Source organism: Dasypus novemcinctus, chromosome X, assembly GCF_030445035.2.
Source record: "Dasypus novemcinctus isolate mDasNov1 chromosome X, mDasNov1.1.hap2, whole genome shotgun sequence".
Lineage (NCBI taxonomy): Eukaryota > Metazoa > Chordata > Mammalia > Cingulata > Dasypodidae > Dasypus > Dasypus novemcinctus.
In genome coordinates, this window is record NC_080704.1 from 128,582,925 (window position 1) to 128,594,965 (window position 12,041).

Genomic DNA, 12,041 nt, shown 5'->3' on the forward strand with positions numbered 1-12,041 from the left:
CTAGAGGTGTGAGGACAGTGATATCTGTCCTTGCTGACTCGCTTGAGCTCCAGGGCATGGGATCTCTTATTTGATTTTGTAGCTTACTGTGTTCTGAACCAAATGATATTTTGAAATTTGACAAAAGCTACATAGTTGAGGTCGGAATATTAGCCTGAAGAATTCACATGCCCCCTCGTCCCAATTTTCTGTTCACTGAACAAGCATATATTTTTTTCAGTTTCTTTATTTTTTAAAATTAAAGTTAATAGATCACAAGGAATGTTACATTAAAAAACATTTTAAAAAAACAAAAAACATAAGAGGTTCCCATATAACCCACTCCTCACCTAATCATTTTTGTAAATTGTATTTTTTTAAAGATATATACATTTTTAAAAATGTTACATTAAAAAATATAAGAGGTTCCTGTATACCCTTCTACCCCCTGACCCCACTCCTCTCCCACCAACAACCTCCTCCTTTGTGGCACACTCATCGCACTCGGTGAACACATTTTGGGGCACTGCTGTACTGTATAATAGTTTACCCTGTATTTCACATTCTCCCCCAGTACATTCAGTGGTTTATGGCAGGATATATAAAGTCCAGCATCTGACCCTGAAATATCATTTAGAACAACTCAAAATCCCAAAAATGCCCCACATCATATCTCTACTTCCCTCTCCCTGCCCTCAGCAAATACTGTGACCATTTTCTCTACCTCAATGCTAAAATTTCTTCTATTACTGGTCACAATAGTTTTATAGTAGAATATCAGTAAGTCTACTCTAGTCCATATTTTATTCCTTCATTCTGTGGACCCTGGTATGGTGATGTCCTCTCTACCTCTTGATCATGAGGGGGCTTAGATTCACATGGATGATGGATGCAATTCCTCTGCTTGCAGTTGTAGGACTCTTGATTCCCTGGTGTGGTCGTTGATCATCTTCACCTCCCTGTTAGCTGACCTGGGTAAGACCTTTGAACCAGAGAATAGGAGTTGCCACTCTTTTGAGGCTCAGAGCCCAGCTGGCACATGGGCAGTCCAGAAATTCAAGTGTGCTGAGTATGCACCATCCCTAGTGCCAGCCACAGGTTCAGTAAAAGTGACAGAAGAGGCATGTGTAGAAAAGTCACATCTGAATCCAGCTCCATCACACTCAGGAGCACAAATTCCAAAGTAGGGCCCTCTACCATGGCACAGAATGTCAGATCCATCTGCCATGACCATATACCCTGTGGATCTCTGTAGCCTTCAGGAGAACCAGTACCTAGGGTTGTAAGTACTTTGGCTTTTTCTGGGGTCCTGCTGAGGTGTGCGTAAGCGCAACCCCTCTAATGACTTCCCGGCTCTTTTTGGAAGACTCTTAGCCATATAAACTCATTTGTCTTTGCCATTTCCCCCTTTTATTCATGCAGTGATGGATATAGGACATGTTAACTTACAACTAAATTGTATAAAAGTCTATAAAGTAAAATGTAAACCATAATGTAAAACATAAGGAAACTAAAAATCTAGAAATTTGTACAGTCTAAAATATAAAAAATAATGTAAACCAAAATGGAACCATGTTTGATAGCTGTGTTTCAAAATCTGTACATCAGCTGCAGCAAATATAACATGAACATGTAAAAAGATCATTGCTGGGGAAAGGGGAAAAGGGTTTGATGTTGAAAATCTGGGAGTCCCCTATATTGTGTATGTGAATTACTGTGATCTAAAACTTTTTTGAAGGCAAAATTAAAACTTAGGAAAAAAAAGAAGAAAGGATGTGGACACTGAGGAAGAAATGAAAGAAAGTGCCTTGCGACTGTACATACAGGGCAACTCCTATTACAGTGACGAAAGGCAATACGTTAGAAACAAAGATTTATAATATTTTTTATTTTATTAATACACCAATTTATTTTTACTTTATTTTAGTATTTCTAAATTACTACATATTCTATTTCTAAACTTTAAACCCATCACTATATTTCAATTTCCTATTAATTGAATTTGGCAATATATTAGGATTCATTCTTGAAGAAGTTTTGGACCACAGAGAGGTTCAACTATGGCAGGGGAGGAACTCTGGTGTGGGGTGTTATTGATTGGGTGCACATGGGTGGGGTGGAGTTCTCCAGAGCATGTATATAGGGCACATAAATATGATATATGTTGGGTATCTTTATAGTAGTTATAGTTATAAACGTCACCTGAGGGAGTGCTGAGTTCCTACTCATGGGAGCTCTGTCACATTCCCCAATGGAATAACAATAATCCCCCAAGGGCAATGGCAAAGATCAACAAGGAAGGACGGTCCAATAATGAACCCTTGATACTGATGACTGTGTTTAGGAGCCTGTGTGCCTGAAATATGAACTAGGCCTATAGCTGTGGGGTGCCTAAGAGTTACCTCCTGAGAGCCTCCATGTTGCTCAAATGTGGCCACTCTCTAAGCCAAACTCAGCATGTAGATGCATTACCTTCCCCCCAGTGTGGGACATGACTCCTGTCGATGAGCCTCCCTGGCGCCGAGGGATTACTACCGACTACTACCTGGTGAAGCAACTAGAAAGAGACCTCAAATAAAAGGGTCAGCTCAGACCGGCAGAATATCTCAGCCTACATGTTGGATCAAGTGTCAAAAACTGGTTCACTGCCATGTCAGTTGGCCCTTCTTTCGAGCTGGTGTTTCTGCGTGATGGAGCTGGACTCAGATGGGATCTCTTTTCACAAGCATTTCATGCTACTTTACTGGAATTGTAGTTGGTGCTGGGGCTTAAGATATATCTAGGGGATTTGAATCTCAGGACTGACAATATGATAGCCAAGCCCTGAGCCTCAACAGACTTCAGCTCCTACACTCTGATTTATTGGACTTACCCCACTCAGCTAACATGGAGTTGAAGAATGTCAACCACCACACCATGGAGCCTAGAGTGTCTACAACTGAAAGCAGGAGGATTGCATCCAGTATCCATGTGGAATCTAAGCCCCCTCTTGACATAGATGTGGAATGGACACAACCAAGCCAAGGTCCACAGGAAGGAGGAATACAGTAAGGATTAAAGTGGACTTAATGATATTCTATTCATGAAAACTATTGTGGTTAATAATCGAGAAAATGTGGCATTGGTGTGGAAAAAGTGGCCATGGTGGCTGCTGGGTGCGGGGAATGGGAGGAAGAGATGAGATGTGGAGGCATTTTCGGGACTTGGAGTTGTCCTGGGTGGTGGTGCTGCAGGGACAATTGCCGGACATTGTATGTCCTCCCATGGCCCACTGGATGGAACGTGGGAGAGTGTGGGCTATGGTGTGGACCACAGGCCATGGGGTGCAGCGATGCCCAGAGATGTATTCACCAGATGCAATGGATGTGTCATGATGATTGGGGAGAGTGTTACTGTGGAGGGAGTGGTGGGGTGGGGGCGGTGGGGGTGAATGGGGACCTCGTATTTTTTGAATGTAATATTTTTTAAAAAATGAATAAATTGAGTAGAATTTGGAAAAAAAAAGAAAAAGAAAACAAAACTGCTTTTTGACCATATGTTGAATTTTAACCAAGAAACAGTATATAGCCTAGTGATTTCAAGCACAGATTCTAGAACTAGACTGCTTTGGCTTGTACTCACTGCTTACTAGCTGTATGACCTTGGGCAAGTTACTTAGCCTCTTTAAGTCTCTATTTCCTTATTTGTTAATAGGGAATAATAATAGTAACTACCTCATAGGGTTGTTATAAAGATTAAATGAGTCAATACATGTAAAGCACTTTGAACAGTACCTGGCACTGGTAAGCACTTAAATGCAAGCTGTTGTGATCACTCTATGCTAGGCACTATGTTAGATGCTGGGAAAACAAAGATAAGTAAGTTACCATCCCTGCCTTTATTACATTTATAGTTTAGTAGTGTGATAAAGATAAATGAACAAAAAAAAAAAAAAAAAGATAAATGAACACATAAATACAGTAAGATGTTATTGACAATAAAGATGGAAGCATACACAGGATATTGAGGGGACATCAAAAAAGAAGAGATCAAGTTAATTTGACTAGAGGGAAATTTGGAACATTTTCATAGAACCAGAGAACAGATGATGGTGGTGGTACATTGCACATAAATATTTGCAGGCATAAGCGAGGATGATGAGTCTAGAGAAATGAAAGCAATTGGAAAATTGGTATGTCTAGAAGACAGAGGAGAGGGGTATAGGTGGGAGATGAGGCTGGAGAAGTCAGCAGGAAGCAGGTCCTGAAAGGCATTATAGGCTAGGTTTAAGAACTTATGCTTGGTCTTGAATAGTGGGAAACCATTGAAAAATTTTAAGTAGGGAAGTACCATGATCAAGGCATTTTAGAAGGACCCTACTGGCAGCAGTGGTGTGCAAAAGTGGAGTTAGACTAGTGCAGGAAATCAGACATGAGATAATGAGGTTGTAAACTAACTATTATGAGGGTGGAAAATGGGGAATGGTACCAGAGATACTAAGAAGAGATCCAATTGACTGATAAATAGGTGGTAGAGAATACAGAGGGAGTACCAAGTTTGGAGAGGAAGTTCATGAAGCCATTTTAGGGCATGTTGAGTTTATATAGGCAGTTTTATCTATGGTTCTGGAACTCATAGGAGTTAAGAAGTTACGGTTGGAGATACAAATATGGGAAAAATAAGAACTCTGCATCAGGCCCCCTTTTCTTTCTCCACTTTCTACTTAGGTTATCTGTCCATTCTCAGGGCTTGAAATCCTGTCTTTATGTTGATGAGTTTTAGTTTCCAAACTTTCATCTCTAGCTCTGACTTACTCGCTGAGGTGTAGGCTTCTTTAACAAGCAATTTACTTAGGATCTCCAGCTAGATGACTAATAAGCATCTCAAATTTAACAAAAGTGAGTTCTTAAAGCAATCCACACTCCCACCTGCTCCTCCCCTAATCTTCCAGTATCAATGAATGGCACAGACTATCTTTCTATTTGCTTAAGCCCCAAACCTGGGAATCATCTTTGAGTCGTCCATTTCTCTCATCATCTATATCCAATCAATCCATCAGTGAATCCTGCCAGTACTATCTCCAATAGAAATATTTCATATCTATCTATTTCTATCCATTTCCTTGTCCCCCACCATAATCCAAGCCATGATTGTCTCTCCAAGGTGACTGCAGCAGTCTCCTCCTGGGCTCCCTGCTACCAGTCCTTTCTCCAAACAACAGCCACAGTCAACTTTCAAAAATGTGAATCAAATCATATCACTCTCCCTGCTTCAGAACCCTCTGAGGGCTTCCAGTTACTCTTTGTATAAAATCCAAGCTCTTTACTTTAACTTAATAAGATATAGCCCTGGCCTAAATCCTCTTTCTTACCCAGTGCAACTCTCCCTGTTCACTATGCTCCCAGCTATCATGTTTCTTCCTTAAGGCCTTTACCCTCTGCCTAAAATCTTCTTCCCCCAGGTCTCAGCTCCAATGTCAATTCCTCAGAGAGGCCTTCCCTTTCATCCCGAATAAGTAGCCCCCTATTCTGGTCAGTGTCTCATCACATCACCCTGTTTTATTTTCTCCAAGGCACTTACCATTATCTGAAATCATTTGTTTGATTTTTTGGTTTGCTTGTCTTGGTTTGTATGTCTTCCCTACCACTAGAATGTAAGTTCCATGAGAACAGTGACCTTATATGCCTCATTCCCGCTGAGCCTGTAGTATCTAGCATATTGCCTACTAGAAACTCAATGAATGTTTGTTGAATGAATGAGCCAGAAATGTTGTTGAGCCATGAGAAATGTACAATCTTTTAGGATCCCTTTAAGGATAGCCTGAAGAGTAAAGTGGAGATTCCAAGGAGATGGGAAGAGGAAGGATTGCCTACAAAAGCAATCTGAAAGAACAACCACAGTGGTAGGAAGAGAAACAGGAAAGTGTGATGTACAGAAGGCAATCCAGTTTCACTCCCCAGAAGTAACCAATGCCAACAGATGGGCAAGTATCCTTCCAAATCTTGTTCTGTATATTTTCATACATACATAAATGTTTATATTACATGCAATCTGTAGTTTTGGTTTTTACACAAATGAACTCATAACACATGTACTGTTCTATTATTTGCTTTTTAAAATATAACAGCTTTATTGATATATACTTCATGTAACATACAATTAATGCATTTAAAGCGTGCAAGTCAATGGTTTTTAGAATATTCACAGATATGTGCAACCATCACCACAGTCAATATTAGAACATTTTCATCACCCCCAAAGAAACCCCATGCTGATAGCAGTTAATTTCAATCCCTCTCTACCACTTCTCCCACCCCATCCCTAGGAAACCACTATCTCTTTTCTGTCTTTATAGATTTGCATATTCTGGAAATTTCATGTAAGCTGAATCATATAACATGTGACTTTCTATTTCTGGCTTCTTTCACCTAGTATAATGTTTTCAAGATTCATCTATGTTGTAGCATATATCAGTACTTTATTCATTTTTATATCTGAACATTATTCCATTGTTTATATACAATTTATATAATACATACATACTTCATATATACATATTGTATTGACCCATTCATTCGTTAATGGACATTTAGGTTGTTTCTCCCTTTTGGCTATTATGTGAGAACATCCATGTACAGGTTTTTTGGTGGACATACATTTTTATGTCTCTTGGTAAAAACTTAGGTGTATAATTGCTGGGTCATATGGTAACTCTATAGTTAACCTTTTGAGGAACTGCAAGACTGTTTTCTAAAGCAGCTACACAATTTTACATCCCCACCAGTAATGTATATGAGGGTTTCAGTTGCACCACATTCTTTTCAACCCTTGTCTTTTTGATGATAGCCATACTAGTGGGTACAATATCACTTGCCTTTTAATTAAATATGTCTCAAATATTTTTACATATTGGTACATATAGACTTATTGCATTTTAAACTGCTATATAATATACTATGTAGACTGTGCTTTTCAAGACGCTCCTGCATCTACCATCATTTTATTTTCTCCAACAGGTCTCAGCAGCCTGGACATAGAAACACTGATGGTGGATTATTGGTTTGAACTAGATATATGAATTGTGTGGCAGGTAAGGCAGAAGGATAAGGTGGGGAATGGTGTTGATGGTAATGGTAAGAGAGTTCTTTTTTTTTATTTTTATTTTTTATTTTTTTTATTGATTTTGTAAAAATATTACATTAAAAAATATGAGGTCCCATTCAACCCCACCACCCCACCGCACCCCTCCCCCCCCCCCAGCAACACTCACTCCCATCATCATGACACATCCATTGCATTTGGTAAGTACCTCTCTGGGTATCTCTGCACCTCATGGTCATTGGTCCACATCATGGCCCACACTCTCCCCCATTCCATCCAGTGAGCCCTGGGAGGATTTACAATGTCCGGTGATTGCCCCTGAAGCACCATCCAGGGCAACTCCCAAGTCCCAAAGGCGCCTCCACATCTCATCTCTTCCTGCCATTCCCCATACCCATCAGCCACCATGTCCACTTTTCCCACTCCAATGCCACCTTTTCTCTGTGGTCCTTGGATTGGTTGTGTCCGTTGCACCTCTATGTCAAGAGGAGGCTCAGATTCCACAAGGTTACTGGATGCAATCCTCCTGCTTTCAGTTGTAGGCACTCTAGGCTCCATGGTGTGGTGGTTGTCCTTCTTCAACTCCATCTTAGCTGAGTGAGGTGAGTCCAATAAATCAGATTGTAGGAGCTGGAGTCTGTTGAGGCTCAGGGCCTGGCTATCATATTGTCAGTAAAAAGATTCAATCCCCTGACTATATCTTAAACCCCAATACCAACTACAATTCCAGTAAAGTAGCATGATAGTCTTATGAAAAGAGATCCCCTCTGGGTCCAGTTTCATTACGCAGAAACACCAGCTCCAAAGAAGGGCCATCTGACATGGCAGTGAACCCTATCTGCCATGACCATAGAACCCGTGGGTCCCTTTAGCCCTCAAAGGAACCAATACCTGGGGATTGTATCTACTTTATCTGTCTCTTAGACTCTGCTCAGTTGTGCATAAGGACAATCCTTCTGACAGCCTCCAGACTCTTTTTTTTTTAGAGACTCATAGCCATATAAACTAATTTCTCCTTTCTATTTCCCCCTTACATTAGATCAAACAGCATTTTAAAGTCATATTATTCGATGTAGACAGGGATATTCTACTGATCCGCATCGAACCTTCAATTCAAGGTCATTTTCCAGTTGCATTATCAGTTGTTAGTTGATAGTGATCCCTCGGTGCCAGGGAGGCTCATCCCCGGGTGTCATGTCCCACGCTGGGGGGAAGGCATTGCATTTAGATGCTGAGTCAGGCTTCGAGACTGGCCACATTTGAGTAACATGAAGGCTGTCAGGAGGAAATTCCCAGGCACAGTGCTGCTCTAGGCCTTGTTCTTATTTCAGGCATATAGGCTCACAAGCATAGTCATTAGTATCAGGGGCTCACTGTTGGACCCTCATTCCTTCTTGGTCCTTGCCGCTGCACTTGGGGGACTGCCGCTGCTCCCCTAGGGACCACGGCACAGCACCCCCGGCCAGGGACCCAGTACCCCCCCAGCTTTAGTTTTTAATTGTTGCCACTATGAGTATATCCAAACATTACCATGCACCCTGGACATATGCCCTGTATAGCTCCCTGTCAGCCATATATCCCCTGTCAATAGTATCCTATACCAGTATTCCTCCGCTGCCATTGTTGGACCACTCTGGGATCCAGAACTTCCTGAATATTGAAGCCCCAATATAATGTCAGGATCAGTAAGAGAGTTCTTGAAGTGAGTTTTCAGCCCTTGTGCACATCAGTCCTGGTACATAAGTAACAGTGACAAGGAGCTGGAGTGGATAACATAACACTGTGGTTGGAACCCTAAAAGAAAGAGTTTTAGATGAGAGCAGAAAGATAGTTTTTATGCTTTGTTTTGCATTTACCCATTTCCTTCTAAGTTTTCTTTTTGGATTGCATTATTCACCCCTTTGCCTTCTTAAACAGATCATTCAGAACATAATTTAACCTTTTCTTGTGACTCAGAGCGGCCGTTGTAACCACCTGCCGTTACCTTGATGCATGTAGGAATGTCTCTCTCTATTGTATCCCAGATTTATTTGCTTTTGAAGTTCTATCTCCTTCTACTTCCAGCTTTACTTCTTTTGGTATGAGAAACTGAGATCAACATATTCTTGATTCTTCAATATACAGTTGTTTGACCAAGGACTGACTTTATACCTCTCCTATGAAGTAAAGTTTGTGAGAGTTATGGTTGTGATTTTTACTTGTTGCTTAGAGACAGTTTTTTTCTTTTCTAAGTTTGTGGTTATATTATGGAAGAGTTTATAAGAAATCTGATCTCTACACAAGTGTTGGTGCTGCTTTACTTTAATTTGGTATAAGCTATTTTTGGCATGCTAATTTTCTAGCATTGAAGAATTTAATGAATAAGTCATGTTCACCCCATCCATACTCTTTCTAATGGTATAGACCAGCTGCTCTGTCTAATACAGTAGCCATTGGCCACATGTGGATTTTTAATTTAAATGTAAATTAATTAAAAGTAAATAAAATAAAAATTCAGTTCCTCAGTTGTACTGGCCACATTTCAGATGTTCAATAGCCATCTGTGGCTCTTGTCTACCATATTGGAAAATACAGATATAGAACATTTCCATAATCACAGAAAGTTCTCTTGGGCAGCACTGGTCTAGACACTGAGCCAATCTCCTCTGAGGCTTCACTTTTCCAGACTGGAGTCTCATGCTTTTAGTCTATCCTTGTGAAGCAGCCATGCTCCTACTACTCTACAATAAATCCAGTACTTTCCTTTGCCTGATCGTGTCACTTGCCCTCTGTCAGTGTATTTGTTTCCTGTTGCTGCTGTACTGGGTTAAAAAGTATCCATGCAAATTTTATGTCCACATAGAACCTCAGAATGTGACCTTATTTGAAAAGAAGGTCTATGCAAGTGTAATTAGTTAAGATGAGGTCATACTGGTCAAGGGCAGGCCCTAAATCCAACATGACTCTTGTCCTTATAAGAAGAGGGAAATTTGGACACAGACATGGAGACACAAAAGAGAGAAGATGGCCATGTGAAGATGGAGGCAGACATTGGAGGTATGTTGTCACAAACCAAGGAATGTTTGGGGCCACCAGAAGCTGGAAAAATCAAGGAAGGATCTTCCATAGAGCCTTTAGTGGGAGTATGGCCCTGCTGGCACCTTGATTTCAGATTTCTTGCTTCCACAACTGTGAAAGAATACTTTTTTGCTATAAGTCACCCAATTTGTGGTATTTTGTTACAGTGGCCCTAGGAAACTAATACAAAGTTTGGTAATGGGAAGTGGAATGCTGCTATAACAAATACCTGAAAATGTAGAAGTGGCTTTGGAATTGGGTAATGGGTAGAGGCTGGAAGAATTTTGAGGCACATGACAGAAAAAACTTAGATTGCCTTGAAGAGACCACTGATTGAAATATGGAGATTAAAGAGACTTCTGGTAAGGTCTCAGATGGAAATGAGGAGCACGTTATTGGACTGTGGAGGAAAGGTGATCCTTATTATAAAGTGGCAGAGAACTTGGCTGAATTATATTCTACTGTTGGATGGAAAATAGAACTTGTAAACAATGAACTTACCCCTATTGTTGTCCCTTAGACTTGATATATTTTCTTTGCCAGTGCTGCAAAAATACTACGGTATTACTATTAACTATCTACCATAATGCTGCAGGAATGAAAGACTCACACACCAAAACTCATATGCAGAGAGGGCTTTGTCTGGTTTATTTTCTCTTGCTTATATTTCATGTATTTTTTTATTTGGCCAAGGGCTGTGGTTAAAGTTAAGTTTCTCAAGGATGTTTTGTCTTGGAACAAGAAACCTTGTCTCTAGACTCACATCCTATCTAGTGGCAGAGATGCAAGAAGAACTGTTTTCAAACTTTAAGCAAAAAGAGAGAGCTTGTGCAGAGATAAGCAAGGACGGAGCTATTTTTGCTTTGAAGTAAGAACATATGAGCTTTAATAAATCATTTAACCATGCCCTTGCCGAGGTGGTGGCACTAATCCCCACACCATAAGTTACATTAGTTGTGATTTTCCCATGTATCACCATGTTCTTAAAACTTTGTGAAAGAACATATTTATACTATTAACCACAATCTTCAACCACCTCCGAAATCACTATATTATATGTACCCTAGATTATTCTCTAGCTTCCTTTTAAATGACTTTTACATCCACAGACTACCCCTTTCAGCCACAGTCACATTTGTAAATCAGCAGTGTTAGTTACGCTCACTATAATGTGTTACCATCAACTCTATCCATTTCTACACTTACAATAAATCTTATTAAAAATTATACATGCTTTAAGTATCAGGTCCTTTTTTCATCCCACATTGTAATGCCTAGTAACCTATGTTCTAGAGTATACCTCTAGCAACACCAAATTTTGATGATTCTGTGAGTATAGTGATACAGGAGTATCTTACAGGAAAGCACAAATCCACAACTAACTCAGTATCCTGTCGGTGTTAGCTGACCCACTGTAACATGGTTGCTGTTTCAGGGAAGATCTCTGTCAACCTTTATTCTAAAAAATAAAGAAAAATACTGGTGACTTATACTGACAAATCAAAACCTTCTGAACTTCTGAACTTCTCAATGCCCAGGGAAGCACATGAGAGCCTGAGTCATTCCTTGGAGGAGCAGTAGCAGAAATTAATGCAAAATTGGTCCTCCATTTCCAGTCCAGACAAGATGGCATACACAAATTTCTCCCTGCTTCTCCCAACTAAGTACTTCTATAAACCCTAGAAATAATTCAAGAGGCAACCAAAGGAGAATTTGGAAGGATATAAAAGGAAAACAGAATGGTTAGGGACTCCAGGACTAGAGGAATACCATAGAAGCAGGATTCCCCACCCAACAGGAGAAGACAACACAGAACTAGCTCTTCCCAACCCCCAACCTAGCAATGTAAGGTGGCCCAGGTAAGCACCTTTCTCCCCAGGATTGGGTGGTAGTCCTTCCAACACTAGGTGAGCCTGGAAGCTCTG

General features: G+C 40.4%; 1 long non-coding RNA gene across 1 annotated transcript in view; it reads left to right on the plus strand.

Moving 5' to 3' along the window:
* Positions 1 to 11,340, plus strand: part of LOC101425504 (uncharacterized) — a 66,581-nt gene extending 55,241 nt beyond the window's left edge. Inside the window, exons 5-7 of the long non-coding RNA XR_001118624.4 lie at positions 5,761 to 5,941; positions 6,975 to 7,048; positions 9,124 to 11,340. This is a non-coding gene — a long non-coding RNA (uncharacterized lncRNA). The remainder of the gene's footprint in view (positions 1 to 5,760; positions 5,942 to 6,974; positions 7,049 to 9,123) is intronic.
* Positions 11,341 to 12,041: the final 701 nt, after the last annotated feature.